Raw genomic sequence first — 16,138 nt, 5'->3', positions numbered from 1 at the left:
TTGAGATAAGCTTGTTCTTTCCTGCCCTCCCTTCCTCCAGCAAACTCAGAAACCAACCTTCAGAAGCCTATGAATTAAACTCTGGTTTGCTCTTCAGAATACCCTTGTTATGTTAATTTAGGGACCATAATAATTCCGGAGTGAAATATGTTTGCTGCAAATGCTAATTTGCTCAATGAGAATATCAATTAGCTCTGCAAAGTAGAAATTATGGTTGTTAAAGATATGAAAGGTCATTCTTTACCTGCTCTGAAGTAAAAGATGAGTGGTTATCTGCTGGAGGAGGGAGGGGTAAGGGAGTAAAGATACAAATATTTGACACCAGTGACATGACAGGCACTGTGCTGGGAACTGAAAATTCAGGCATTTCACAGATCCCAGACCCCATCCATGGACCCTAAGTTATCCTTGACAGTACAAACAACAACAAAACAATGATATCGTCTACTTTTTGAGCAATTACCAAGTACTAGATACTGTACTAAGATACTAGTACTAGATACTGTGCTAAGGGTTTTGAAGTATTAACTCATTTAATTAACTCATTTAATCTTTGCAGCAGGAATATGAGGTAGGTACTATGTTTCCATTTTACAGGCGAGGGTAGTAAGATACTAGAGGATTTAAGTAACTTTTCTGACTTCTAGTTCTGACCAAAATGGATTTACTCTCTCTCCTGAAACAACTGGAAAATCAAACAAATACATGAAACAACAGCTCACGAGACACTGGACATCAGTCAATGAAGAACAGTGATTCCTGAGAGAGGGAAACATACAAGCTGAGCCCAGTGATTGCCCAAGTTTACTGCCCAGAGAAAGGTTCCAGTCTACAGAGCAGATAGGGGGAATCCACACAGAGCTCAGGGACTCCCTGGGTTGAGGATATGGAACTGGAACCCGGGGAAGTCAAGGTGGCTAGAGTTTTCAGGGCAGAGTATCAGAAAGGAGAGAGCTGCACAGGGAGAGAACTCTGGAGCTCTGTTCTTTAAACAGTAAAGTAGTCAGTTTACTGACAAGTGCACCTGTGATGGTGGCTGGAGTGGGGTGAGGGTGGGGGTGGGGAAGAACCTGAAAAAAATAGAGGAGATATTTTCCAGTGTTTACCCAGGATTGGGACTCATGCCTGTTCCCAATAGCTAGAGTGGAAACATCTCATAATTTATGGGGCATCGGTTAGAGAGAACTAAGAAGCACATTGCCTCCATAGTGGGGAAAATTAGCACTAGGTTAAAACTGCTTTGGTCCCACCCACCTAACAGCACTTAAAAGGAATCCCAGAGAGGATCAAACTGCTTCCAAGTAACTTAACCACATCCCAGACAAGAAAGCTCAAAGATATATTTTAGAAATAGTTAAATGTAACCTGGCCATGTAAAATGTTCAAGTGGATGGGCTAAATGTGTAAAGTTAAAAAGCATGAGTAGGGTGGGATGGGGGGATGGACTGTTTTGAGTATTCTTGTATACTTTTATTTTTATCCTTATTTTTATGTGTTTTTTGGAGCAATGAAAATGTTTAGAAATTGATTGTGGTGATGAATGCAAAACTGTATGATGGTACTGTGAACAAATGATTGTACATTGTGGATGATTGTATGGTATGTGAATATATGTCAATAAAACTGAATTTTAAAAAAAGCAATGCACTCTATCATTATAAACATTACAACTATACTAAAACAAAATGTTCTTAATTCAAATACACACACACACACACACACACACACACAGAGACATATACCTGTGTGCATGTGTTTGCTTGTTTCTGTCTTTTTTCCTTTAGGATTACAACAATATCCAACACACAACAAAAGTAAAATTTACAATCTCTGGCATCCAATAAAAAATGATCAGGCATGCAGAAAACCAAGAAAATAAGGAGAAAAATTAATCAAATTTGACCCAGAAATGACATAGATGATGTAATTAGTAGATCAGGATATTAAAAGTCATTATAATTGCATTCTAAATGTTCTAGAAACTTGAGGAAAGATTGAAAAAGTTAAGTAGATGTGTGGGGGTTTTCAATTTAAAAACCCAAACAAATTCTAGAAATGAAAACTACAATGAAAATGACAATATTTGAGATAAATGTATATCAGATGAGATTCATGGCAGGTTAGATATCAGGGAAAAAGGTTAGTGAACTTGATGACATCTCAATGGAAACTACTCAAAATTAAACACAGAAAAAAGACTTTCAAAAATGAGCAGGATATCAGGGAACTGTGGGATGACTTCAAGTGGTAAAATATACATGTAATTCCCAAAACCACAATATGACTACTTCATAGACAGGAGGATGGCTATAAAGTAGTACTTAGGGGGAATTTATAGCATTCAATGCCTATATTAGAAAAGAAGAGCCTCAAAAACTCTGCAAGAAAAGAAAACTACAGCCCCATATGCCTCAGGAACATAGACACAAAAATTCTTTAAAAATTTTAGTAACTTGAATCCAAAAATATAGAAAAAGGATATATACATTATGACCAAATAGGGTTTATCTCAGGAATGCAAGTTTGGTTAAAACAATCAAAATCCAATCAATGCTTCAACAAATGTTGCTGGGAAAACTGGATATCCATATCCCAAAGAATGAAATAGGACCCCTATTTCTCATCTTGTACAAAAATTAACTCAAAATGGATCAAAGACCTAAATATAAAAGCTAGGACCATAAAGCTCCTAGAAGAAAATGTAGGGAAGCATCTTCAAGATCTTGTGGTAGGAGATGGTTTCTTAGACTTTACACCCAAAGCACAAGCAACAAAAGAAAAAAGAGGTAAATGGAGCCTCCTCAAAATTGAATATGCCTATGCTTCAAAGGACTTTGTCTAAAGGGTAAAAAGTCAGCTGACTCAATGGGAGAAAATATTTGGAAGCCACATATCTGATAAGGGTTTGATATCCAGAGATTCTACAAGTCATCGGCAAAAGACATGAACAGATATTTTCCAAAGAGTAAATACTGATGGCTAAAAGGCACATGAAAAGAGGCTCAGCTTCACTAGCTATTAGGGAAATGCTAGTCAAAACCACAATGAGATATCATCTCACACCTACTAGAATCACCACTATTAAGCAAACAGGAAACTACAAGTGTTGGAGAGGATGTGGAGAAAAAGGAACACTTATTCACTGCTGGTTGGAATGTAAAATGGTGCAGCTGCTGTGGAGGATGGTTTGGCATTTCCTTAAGAAACTAAGTATAGAGTGGCCTTATGACCCAGCAATCCCACTACTCGGTATATACACATAAGAACTGAAAGCAAGTATGCGAACAGACATTTGCACACCAATGTTCATAGGAACATTATTCACAATTGCCAAAAGATGGAAGCAACTCAAGTGTCCATCAACATATGAATAAACAAAATGAAGTATATACATACAATAGAATATTATTCAACTGTAAGAAGGAATGAAGTCCTGATGCATGCTACAACCAATGGATGAACCTTGAGAACATTACGTTGAGTGAAATAAGCTAAACACAAAAGGACAAATATTGTATGATCTCACTAATGCGAACTAATTATAATGAGCAAATGCTTGTAGTTAAAATCCAGAGTATAGGTTACCAGGAGAGAGAATGAGGGTAGAGAATGGGGAGCTGATGCTTAATCTGTACAGAATTTTTAATAAAGTTGAATGTTAATGTTTGGAAATGGATAGAGGTGATGGTAGCAAATTAATGCAAGCGTAATTAACAGCACTGAATTATGAGTGTGATTATGATTGAAAGGGGAAGTTTAGGGTCATGTTTGTCACTAGAAAGAAAGCTAGAGGATAAAACATGGGACTGTATGTGAGCCCTATTGTGGACGATGACTATGGTTGATTTTACATATATAAGAATGTTCTTATATGAACTGGAACAAATGTACGTCACTATAATGAGGTGTTAATTTTAGGCATATGGGAAAAATACAACTAATGCAAACTATGTATTACTGTTAACAGTAATATTATAATATTCTTCCATCAATTGTAACAACGGTACTATACCAATGCTAAGCATCAATAATAGGGGGGTATAAGGGATATGAGATTTTTCATTTTGCAGCAATCAGAATATTCTCAAACTGATTGTGGTGATGAAAGCACAACTCTGTGATTGTACCAAAAGCTGTTGATTGTACACTTTGGAAGGATTATATGGTATGTGAATAAAACTGTTTAAAAAAAACACATGCATAAGCTCCTGAAAAAAATCAATGTAATTCACCAAATCAATATACTAAAAAAGAAAAAGCATACAATCATCTCAATGAGTGTAGAAAAAAACATCTGACAAAATCCAACATCCATTCCTGGTAAAAATTAGCAAATTAGGAATAGATGAGAACTTCTTCACCTGATAAAGCATATCTCAGAAAAACCTTCAGCTAACATCAGAGTCAATGATAAAAGGTTGACTTTTTTTCCTCCCAATATTACAAATAAGGCAAGGATGTCCATTCCCATAATTTCTATTCAGCACTGGAGGTCTTAGTCAGTGCAACAAGGCAAAGAAGGAGGAAGAGAAGCAGCAGCAGTATTCAGTTTGGAACGAAGAATTAAAACAGTCTTTATTAATAGATGACACGAAAACTCCTATGGAATCTACCAAAAAGCCATTAGAATCAATGAGTTTAGTGAGGTTGCAGGATATAAGATCAATATGCAAAAATCAACATTATTTCTATATACCAGCTATGAACTCTCAGAAACTGAATTTTTTAAAATACCCTTTACAATATCATAAAATATGAAATAGTTAATGATAAATTTGACAAAAATGTCTAAGATGTGTACACTTTTGCAGGGGATGAATATATTTGTTAACTTGGTTGTGATAATGATTTCACAGGTATTTACATATGTCAAAACTTATAAAATTGTACACTTTGAACATGTGCAGTTCATCTGATGCCACTCATACCTCGATAAAACTACTACAGAAATAAAGAAGGTGCAAAAACAAACAAACAAACAAAATAAGCTTCCTAAGATCATACAACTAGTAAATAGCAGTCTGGCTCCAGATGCAAAACACTTAACCATTCCTTTATACTGCATTTTATCCCCTTTTTATTCCCATTTTATCGATGAGAGTATGAAACTCAAAGTGATGACATAACTTTTCCAAGGTCACTTAGCTGGTAAGTGAGACCTGACATTTACATCTGTGTCTGTTTTACTCCAAAGCTCTTTCCTTCACCCTCTGTTTATCTGAAGTCTGCAGACACCACACATACACCCCCTCTTCTCTCCCACGGGGCTCTGGGTCTCCCTCCTCCACAGTTCACACCCCTTCCTTCAGACACAAAGCCCACGCTGGACTTCCATTCTCACCCATGGATCATTACGGCTGCTTATCTTCTGCAGTACAAATCAATTTGTAAATGCCTAGACGAGAACAGGAGTCTGAGTCATTGCCAATGCATCTTTGTGAAAGCAGGAGCTTGCTGGGCATTTGGAAGCCAGGCCTTCTATTTTAAAGAAATAGGCGCTCCAAATCGATACAAACAGATCAGCATGCCTGCAACGCTGAATAGTGACAGAGCCCTTTCTCCTCTATCATCTTTTCACAGTGACTCCCTGTCCTTAATGCCACCAACTCCTCCCCTTCTTTTGACAAGGCAACTGATGCTGAGGTTGGTTATGAGGCAGGAAAAAAACATAAATAACTAAGCCGGTATTCAAACCATCCTTGTTGGGGGAGGGAGGTTGCTTTGATCTCTAGATTTAATTTAGGTCACAGCAGAATGAACTTCTTACCACTTTGTTCAATATAAGCAAAAACTTTGTATAGTCGGAGCTGTTTGAAAAAAAAAGACCAACAAAACAAACACAAACAACTGAGCTCCTTGAGTGGTAGTGAGCTCTCCATCGCAAGAGGGGTTCTAGCAGAGGCCAGATGGCTGCTATCAAGAATTATGCGGAAAGGAATCCTATACTGGGTGGAAGTTGACCTGACAACTTCTGATGTTCCTTCCCACTCTGGTAGCCTCTGAATAACAGGAGCTCAGCTCCCTCTTAGAACAACGGTGCAGACATGGGGTCCAGCAGAATGCATGTGAGGTTAAGGGTGAAGAGGGATCTGTGCCCTGTCCCTTATCCTGATAATTCGGCATTTCTCAACCACAGGGCCATCTTCACACAAGTGATACAAAGCCTTAATCAGTATGTAAAATTGTTTTTCTTGAAACTGAGAAAAGATGCAAGGTCCACGATGTCTGTTGGAGAGAACATTGAGTTGGAGTGGTTGCAAGATGCAAGATGCAAGATCATATGCTGTAGAATTCTGAATTTTGTGAGTTATAAATGTTGTGACATAAAACATACACAGCTTTCATTTAATGTGCAAAACATGAAATAATGCATATTCCCCCAATTTGAAAACAGTGCATTATGAAAAGAATCATTTCAAAAGTGGAAAGGGGCTGAAGTCATAGCACCAAGCCCCAGCCTAAAGGGGGGTCATGTGGGCTTTTGAGGGCAGTGGGCAGAGCTTTGGGCAGCCAAGGCAGACAGGGGACATCCAGGAGTCCACGCCAGCTCAGGGTCAGTGCTCTGGGTGCATTAATGGGCTCGTATTAAAGAAGAATGGAAATGTGTGTGTCTTAATGGTAAAGTATGAATTACTTAATTTGAATATTTTTTAAAAGAAAAAAACAAGCTAGGTTTACACTATTAACTCACAGTTGTGCCTCTTTAGCAGGTAAACCTAAGTACCCACTTTTCCTGCTCAGGTTCTGTCTTGAATCATGCAAGGGCTTCAGGAAGTGTGTCCCTTTGTATTGCCCCTTAAGCGGTAAGAAGCAAAGGACAACATCAAGCCAGTTCACCCATGGCATTGTACATTTTCTGGAACACGAGACAATTTGGCCTCTAGATGTACAGCACTGTCCAACAGAAACATAATGTGAGCTACATATGTAATTTTATATTTTCTACTAGCCACATTTTAAAAGTAAAAAGAAACATCAAATTAATTTTAATAATATATTTTATTTAACCCAATATTTCCAAGATGTTATTTCAACAGTAATACATATAAAAAGTTATTTGGGGGATGTGTTACATTCTTTCCTACTAAATTTTCAACAACCAGTGTGCATTTTACATTTATAGCATGTCTTGATTCTGACTAGCCACATTTCAAATGCTCAGTTGTTTCCATATTGGACAGGTCTCGAGTCTCCCAGTGTGGACAGGGCAGTAAGGATGTTTCGTGTGATAACAGCCTTCTTTAATGATTCTCTAAAATGCTGTTCCACTCTAGCAGCCTTTACATTGTAATGGCTGCTCGCTTTACCTTATTGCTTTATGTCTTTCAGGCCCTACAAGTGGCCTGCCCCAAACTCCAGTATTCAAAGATGTCTCCACACTCAAGAAGAATGAGAGCCATTACATAGAATATTGGACCACCACAAGTCAGTTAACTATATTTTAGGATAAATTCCCCATCTACAGTATGGTGATATACAGGAATACCAAAAAGTAGAAGGAGATAGCTGATGTGAAAAGCTTCCAGATAATTTTTATATCCCTCATCATTGTCTTGGAAAGACATGAGTTGTATAATTTGATTTTTGTTATGAATGATTAAAATCATATTCCTTGGCTGTATTGGTAACGCTATGTAGGTGAGAGTCTGATTTCACATTTGAACTTAAAGCAAGCAAAAACAAATAAATCAAAAAAAGAAGAAAAACTAAAACCAAAGAGAACCAAACAAAAAAGAAATGAACTACATGTATTTGTTGAATTTCTGACAAACCAAACCCAAATATATTTAAAGATTTATCTGTGAATTGAATCAATTCCAAGAAAAATAACAACAAAACAAACAAAAGACCCAGTGAGTCATTTCTACCCAGTTTTAGTTTTTTGGGGTCCTCTTTGCTGCCTGGCATAACACCTCAACTCCAGGCAGCAATGCTGAGTGTGGGACCCCAGTCACAGACCCCAGTCCAGACTCTCGTTACCCACCTCAGGGTTCCTTTAAGGCACGAAAATCCAATACTAGTGGTTCTCGGGGAGGTGTGGAGGCATCAGCCAAATAATCATTATTTTTGTATGATGTGAATGCAAAGGAAATGAGGCTTGTGTGTTTATTTTACAGAATGTGCGTAAAGGAACCATTTAAGATGAATTGCCAGGCTTCCAGGACAGGGCAGTCTGTCCCTGATCAATCATCACAGCATTCCCAGGCACCCTTGCTTAAAGGAAATTGCCCTGAGCGAGAATCCGTTGAGTAACCTGTTCCATTCCATCTTGCTCAGAATCAGATGTTTTCTCCCCAGTTGAATGATAGGTTATTATTGTGTGCCTGGAAAAAGATCTGAGGCTACTGAATGTGGGTGTTGTGCAATATTTCACTCAATGCAATTTAATGAAGAGCAACCAAAATAGCCATGTTCAGTCTCCTTTGCTTAAACAACCAATGGCACATCCAAGTGCTAAGTTGTTAAGGATTAATCTAGTGTGCTCCAGTGGAAAACTGCATGGGCTTTGGAGTGGGGCAGATTTGGTTCAAATCCTAGCTTTGCTTCTTTTTCTGAATCTTAGTTTTTTCATCAGTAAAAGGGGGTTGATCATGGCTGCCCAACAAGAGACAAAATGAAATCATGTAACTAAACTACTTGGCACATGAAAGGCACTTAAATACTTTCCCTTCCTAGCTGGCTAGCCAAAATTCCCCTCCCAGACAGATCTTTCAAGTAATTGCTGGGTCTTTCCAGCTGGGACAGCAGATGATGAACTTTTTGACCCTATATAAATCATGACCAACTTTGTTACAGCAACTCTAGAAATGCTTCCCACACACTAGCTGCTAATAACTGAACCACTGTCAAACGAGATTTTTTGCTCTTGTCCCTAAGTTAGTGGGAAGAAACTGTCAGCTCCTAGCACTGTAATGTCAGTCTGTTCTTTGAGGTAGAGCATTCAATCAGAAGATAATGAGGAATTAATGAGAGCTGTATGTGAAGATGTGTGTGGAGTACTGATTAACTCCCTAGAATAAAAATTCTAGAAGTAGAGTAGCTGGTACATAGAGCCTGCACATTTTTAAGGCTTTTAGAACACATTGTAAAATTGTTCTCAGTAATGTGCCATCAGCAGGGTATGAGTGTGCCCTCTTTTCCATAACTTCATTAAAACCAAGTATCGCCAGTTTTATTTTTGCTACTATGAATAGTGAAATAGTGTACGGTTTAATATGTAATGCTTTGTTGTACATTTTTTCCATATGTTTATTGGCCATTTGCTTTTATTACTTTTGGTTTATGCTTTTAGCCCATTGTTTTTTGGGGTGTAAGTTTTCCTTATTGGTTTATAAAAGATCTTTGCATTGTAGATGTATTAACTCCTAATCATTTACATAACAAATGTGTTTTTTGTTGTTGTTGTTGTTGTTTGTTTTGTTTTGTTTTTGCCAGTGTGTTATTAGACTTTTAAAGTTATTTATTCTGGTTTTCAGAATTGTTAAAAACACAATGACCAACCATTTATCCATCCAATAAACATTTACTGAGTGCCAACCATATGTCAGGCTCTGTGCACGACCTTGGCATTAAAAGAGAGAAAAGCCCAAATCTCTGCCCTCTGAGAGATTATAGTCTCATGGGGAACAGAGATAAAAAGGCCCAACAAGTCAGCGTAACAGCTGTTTTGGCCAAGGGAAGCACTGGGGCTGTGGGAGCAGATGCAAGGGCATCCTGGCCCAGTTGGGAGGGGAGGAGAAAATGAGGGAGGCCTTCATGGAGGTGGTGATATTAGAGCCAAGTCTCAAACAAAGCAGGGAGGGCATTCAAGGAAGGGGAAAGGGTGTGGGCAAACGTCCTGAGGAATCAAACTGTGTGATGCAGTGGGGTTGGGGGGAGGAGAAGACTCATGCAAGGAGAGAGATTTGACAGCAACAAAGCTGGACATGGAGGCAGGGGCCAGATCATAATGGTCCCCGGAAGCCAGGAGAAGGAGCTTGTGTGTCATCCTAAGGACCATGGGTTGCCACTGAAGGGCAAGGGGCCTGGTCAGAGTTAAGTTTAAATGTTAAGGCACAGACTAGAAGCAAGAAATCAGTGAACTGGGCAAATGAATCCAGCCAAGAAAGAAATATGGTTTCTATGGGGCCAGGCCTTTCTTCAGTCTTCTCTGGGATGGATCTGGGGTAAGGCGCCCCTCAACTTTGCGTGCATAAGCCTCTCCTGGAAAGATTATGTGCTTTTGCTGACAGCCTGGATTAAAGAGGCACGAGAGGAGTGTTCACTGTCACAGTATCTAAGATCAGCTTCTATTGGCCTGAATTCTGGGGCTACCTAGCCTGGAGAGGGAGGAAAGAGGGATGGCAAAGAGGTTGAAGTCTGCAATTCTGCTGACTTCAATTCACCAGGATCTTAACAAGCACTTTCTGTGTATGTAGCTGCAGAGAGGAATAAGGTATGATCCTTGTTTTCAAGTACAGGAATATGAAAGGGACAATGAGTTGGACAAAAGTTGATTTAAGCTCCATACCATATGACAAGCACCAGTACAACTAGAGTTTAGGAATTTAGAAAGCATCAAGAGGCTGTGGGGAGCTGGTCCTAAATGATTGGGTTGCATTTCAATAGTAAGAGGGGCAGGAGGGAGAATTAGAAATTTCAGGCAAAGGATGTGTCTTTTCAAACCAAAGGAGGATGTTTTGAAAATTGTATTCAGAAGAAATGCTGGAAAAGGAAGTGGAACCCAATCTGGGGCTTGTTTTCTAGGCAGTGGGGAGCCACTGAAGGTTTTGAGCTAGGAGAGAAGTACTTCAGGAAGATAACTTTGTAAGTTATGTGGATAGATTAGTGTGCCAGTTTGGATGTATTATGTCCCCCAAAATGCCATGTTCTTTGATGCCATCTTGTGGGGGCAGACATATTAGGGTTGATTAGGTTGGAATCCTTTGATTGAGTGTTTCTATGGAGATGTACTCAATCAACTCTGGGAGAGAACTTTGATTGGATAATTTCCATGGAGGTGTTAACCCACCCATTCAGGGTGGGTCTTAATTGAATCACTGGAGTCCTATAAAAATGTTCACAGACAGAAGGAGGTGCTGCAGCCAAGAGAGACACTCTGAAGAATGTGCAGGGGCTGAGAGTGGAGCTGGAACACAATCTTGGTCAGCAGATGCCAGCCACGTGACTTCTCAGCTAACAGAGGTTTTCTGGATGTCATTGGCCTTCCTTCTGGTGAAGGTATACTTGTGTTGATGCCTCCATTTGGACATTTTCATGGCCTTCAGAGTGTAACTTTGTAACCAAATAAATCCCCTTTATAAAAGCCAATGCATTTCTGGTATTTTGCATAATGGCAGCATTAGTAAACTGGAACAATTAGGGACCAAGAGACTAGTTAAGAGGCAGTTCCAACACTCAGGCAATGTTATGGAGAAGAGGGATGGGCTGCAGGACACTACAGAAGTCAAGAGAACCTGAAAGATTCAGGTATAGATTTAGGGTGAAACTTTCCTACAGAGTCAGTTTTGGAAATTAGCCAGGCATTCCTGGATTCCAAGGACATCTGAACTGACAGCTCTTAGAGATAATTATAGTAGAGTAAATATGACTGCAAATGCTTTGACATTGCTCCTATTGAGAAGTGCAGGCTCTGTCCCCTCTGGGTGGGCTCTGTGCCTGCCTGACCAAAAGAATATGGTGGGAGTAACACTGTGCCAGTTTCTGAGCCTGGGCCTTGAGAGGTTGCCAGTTTCTACCTCTCGTCTCTTGGAATACTCACTCTTGGAACATGGCTACCATACTGTGGGGAAGCCCAAGTAGCCCCATGGCGAAGGCTTGGCTGAACTACTCAGATGAGTTCCCAGGTGACAGCCAGCACCAACTTGCTACCATGTGCGTGAGTCTTCTTGGAAGAGGATGCTTCAGCCAAAGTTGGCCATCTCAAGGTAGTGCTGCCTGGAACAGAGATGAGCTGTCCCCAACAAGCCCTGCCCAAATTGCAGATACATGAGCAAATTGCTGTTGTTTTAAGCTGCTAAGGTTTGGGGCAGCTTATCAAGTAGCAATATATGAAGGGAACAATCATCTAGTGGATAGGTTGGCAAACCATGGCTAGAGGGCAAATGTTGGCTGCCACCTACTTTGGTAAATAAAGTTTTATGGAAACACAGCCACACCACTCACTTGTACCTGAATTGTCTTTGGTGGCTTTTGAGCTACAATGGCAGAAGTGAGTTGTGACAGAGACCAAATGGTGCAGAGCCTAAACTATTTATTATCTGGCCCTTTACAGAAAAAGATTATTGCTCCCTCATCTAGTACATTTGAAAGGCGCCCAGGGAGAAGGTACTCACAAGTTAGAGACAGAATCAAGATAAAAGTTCAGGATTCTCTAATCCTAGTTCTGTGCTATTTACATCATTTGACTAAGGTTTATTAAGCACTTACCATATGCTTGGTCATGAGCCATGGGTTTAAAGATAATAGCAGTCACAGCTGCTCCCTGAGAATACCCTAACTAGTGGGAAAACAGGCAGGTAAAGAAATCACCATCTAGAAAAACCTATGGTAGAATGGAGCATAGCAAGCAAGAGAAACCAGAGCAAGAGCCTTTCATTTCTGCTACCATGCTGGGAAGAGTCCTGAGTGCACAGCACCCCAATTTTCCCTTAAGTAGCAAGTCTCTGTGATAACAGTTCTCGTGTCTGGAATGGGACTGACCTCACCTTTCAGCTCCAGGCCTGGCTACTGTGCTTTGTTTAGGGACATCCAGACAACACAGACCAGCCAATGAAACCCCACCGGCAGTCCTTTGCTGGATCTTTTAGGAAAAGGGGAAATTTTTTCCATGGAATGGCTTAGGTCATGGTCAGCCTGGAGCCACTGGTAGCCACCTTTGCCTCCGATGGGGAGGGCCTAGCTATGACTGAAGCCTCCACAGAAGAAAGCAGAACTAGGGCCTGGAGACAGAATCCTGGTGACATTGAGTCAGATATAACTCTGGGCTCTTCTGATACTCCAATACATTTCCGTTTTACCTTAAATGGCTGAGAGTTGTGCCCCTACTGTTGCAATTAATAACTCCAATCAATATCATTTTTATTTTCCCACTGCAAATGCCACCCAGCTCATGGCTCAACCTTTCCCACCTCCCACCCCAGCTCAGCTGCCTGGTGTCAGCATCCACATCCGCATCCTCCATCTAGAAGTACAGATTTCAGAAACCAAAGGCATCTCTGAGGGGAGACAATAAATTTGTGTGCTCTCTGGGAGCTGTTCTGCAGTTATTCAAAAACCCATTCAGTGTTTTTTCTCCAGTAATAATAAGTATACCATTCTTGGTACTGTATCTGTCACCAACTAAACAATGGTGACATTTCCACTCAGGATCTTGAGCTCATGGCTCTGGTAATGATGCTTCTCAGACAAGATGGACATCACAGTGCAAAAGATGTGTGAGTTGAATGGATATAGGCAGCTGGGACACAGGACATCCACTTCTTTCTGAAGGCCTGCTCAAGTCTGGATCCCATTGTTTTCAGAACTTCCTGGTTTATGAAAGCTTTTTTCCCTCCCTGTCAAAGTTGGGACTGCCTACTAGAACTGGAATCTCCAATGTGGGCAGAGAGTTCCTGTCATGCATTGAAGCAAGAGCAGAGGGGCATCTGGGAAAGGGGTGGTTACCAGCATGCTGAGTGGTCTCAGATCTTGGCTCCCCATCACAGCTTTCTGAATGTCCAGGTTTCAGGCTCCATCCCTGGCAAGATTCTGCAATGGCAAGATTCTGCGTCAGTAGGTCTGGGGTAAGCAGTCCTGATTTTTACAAAGCTCTCCAATTCTAAGGGCAGTCAGAGAATCTTCGTTCAGGTGTCCAGTGACCAGGGATCTGCTCCTCCCTCTTCCTGGGGCCCTGCAGCCTGTCCCCAAACTCACCCTGAGACTGCAAAGCCTCAACACCATAGAATTGGCCTCCTGTACCTCCTAGCAATGTCGCCTTGGGCAAATCACTTGCTCTTTAGGATCTCAGTTTCCTCTTGAGCAAATTGGAGACAACTGCCTATCCTATAGGGCTCAGTGAGAGTCAAGCAGCAAGCAGCAGGAAAGCACCTTTTTTTTTTTTTTTTTTTTTTTTTTTTGTAGTACAGGGGAGGACCCAACAAAATAAACATTTATTTATTGTTCATGTCACAGTTTAACATGGTTTGGTAGCTACTCCTCCCATCCCACTCAGTCATCCATGGAACCAGGTTCTTTCTGCTTAGTGGCTCCACCACTTTAAGGCAGGCAAGCTCTTCGAATCCCACTCCTCCCCCTCCACCCGCCTTTAGGACTCAGGTTTCAGGGCCAAGCTGCTTATCCATTCCTTGCCTGTGGCTTGTTCTTATCAACCCAGAGTTAATAGGAAAGCACATTTTTAACTGCAGACTGAGTTGCAAACAGCGTCATCCACTTAGCAAAGAGCCCAGGTTTTGCACAGAGAAGGGGCTCCAGCATCCCATGTTGAATTGAAATGAATTAAATTACTGACCCCCTTGGCATGACCTCTGAGAGGTCATCATCTTTGTCTTTAAACCTACTCTGACTCCGAGTGCACCATTCTAAAGAGATGTGGTAGTAGCAAAACTCAACCAAAGCAACCAGGGCTTTCTCTTCCGGAGGTGAGTCCAGCCAGAAAGCCTCCGTGCCCTGGGATGTGCTGGGGACGGTGGCTACCAGCTGGCCTGCCCTGGGCCTGTTTTCAAAAAGTCACAGTTTCCAAGGAAGAAGTTTTTCCATTTGGGAAGTTGAGGGGGATGAGCAATGGGGAAGAGAGCACATGACACCTCGTGATACCACTTAGTTCCCCCCTTCATTCTCAACTGGAAGCTTTTTATTGTCTCTACAAAGTGTTAGTTGTAGCAGTATCAACTTTGTCAGTGATTTCCAAACTTTTCCATGGAAAAGGACCTTCTTTCCCACCCTAGTGAAATAGCTTAATATGTAAAATAGATCAAAGCCAGCTGTCCTGGAAGCCAGGCTTCCCATTGGTCCCTCCAGGTATTCCCCGTTCCTGTTGCCCAGCCCTCCCACCCCCACACACATCCCACCCCCACCCCCACCCCCACCCCTCCCTCTGCGACCTCCTCCCTGGGACTCTCCCCTCCATGGCCTGCCCAGAGCCACCTTTGTGGAATCAGAGGTTGTTGGGAAGCAACGTATAAAAATGGCTGATGTAGCGCAACCCTTCAAGTTTGCATTTAAGGAAAACAACAGGTGCTCAGAGAGGCCAGGCAAGTTTTCAAAGTCCATATTGCGAGTCCACATGGCTTAACTATGGTGCAAACTCTGGAGGTTGAACAGAAAACCCTGCAGGGCCTGGTCTCCAGCACTTGGGATTATAGGTATGGGGGTGCTCTCCTCGACCTAGCTCACTTGGCCTCCCTAGCCAGATTCAGCAGTATAGCCTGGCAGTCTTCTCTCCAACTTTTAAGTGAGGAATAGGCTGCCTATTAAGAAAGAGGAGCTGCGGCCCACTTCCCCTCCTCCACCCACAAGCTATCAGCAATGACAGGGCTGCTTAGAATTTTGACACTGATTGGGTGGCTCACCTGGCTCCAATGTCTGTAAATAAATTTCCTTTCCCTCCCCCTGGGTGGTGTGAATCTGGCTGATGGGCTGCCGCTCTGCCCCCACTCTAGCTCCTTCCCTCGGCCCCTGTCCTTACGCAAACGCTCACTCAGAATCAGCTCTTTGCAGTCCAGCATGCGGACAGGTGTGCTTGCGGGACCCTGCGGGCCATTGCTCAGGGGAGGCTGGCGGTGAGTCAGTGCTGGAGACGCCTTCCCCCACCTGGCTGCTTGGCCAGCGCTGTGCAGGGAGGTGGAGAATAACAACACCCTCTGGACTGGCCTTTTAAAAACAGAACCAATAGAGCCCGGGGCAATGGGAGAAGTTCTGGGAAATCAGGTGCCCTAGTGCTCGGTCCAGCTAGTCTACAATTCGCTGGAGGACCTTGGCTCTGGGTTTGCCCTCAAGGTAACTGGAGAGGGTTGCCCTAGGCCACTGGAGGTGTGGCTTCTGAATCTTTTGGGGGTTGCAGGACCTTTAAGGATCTGATATAAACCAGGGACACACCCTACCCAAATCGCATATACACATTTACCCGAAATGTTTCTTA

General features: G+C 41.8%; 1 long non-coding RNA gene across 1 annotated transcript in view; it reads right to left on the bottom strand.

The window, feature by feature from the left end:
- Positions 1-15,831, bottom strand: part of LOC119505603 — a 28,766-nt gene extending 12,935 nt beyond the window's left edge. Inside the window, exons 1-2 of the long non-coding RNA XR_005210772.1 lie at positions 15,698-15,831; positions 13,666-13,749 (exon numbers count right to left, since the gene is read on the bottom strand). This is a non-coding gene — a long non-coding RNA (uncharacterized LOC119505603). The remainder of the gene's footprint in view (positions 1-13,665; positions 13,750-15,697) is intronic.
- Between the last annotated feature and the right edge of the window lie 307 nt (positions 15,832-16,138).

This window comes from Choloepus didactylus, chromosome 10 (genome assembly GCF_015220235.1).
Source record: "Choloepus didactylus isolate mChoDid1 chromosome 10, mChoDid1.pri, whole genome shotgun sequence".
NCBI classification, from domain to species: Eukaryota; Metazoa; Chordata; class Mammalia; order Pilosa; family Megalonychidae; genus Choloepus; species Choloepus didactylus.
The sequence above is the reverse complement of the archived record's forward strand: the minus strand, read 5'-3'. Positions and strand labels throughout refer to the sequence as shown.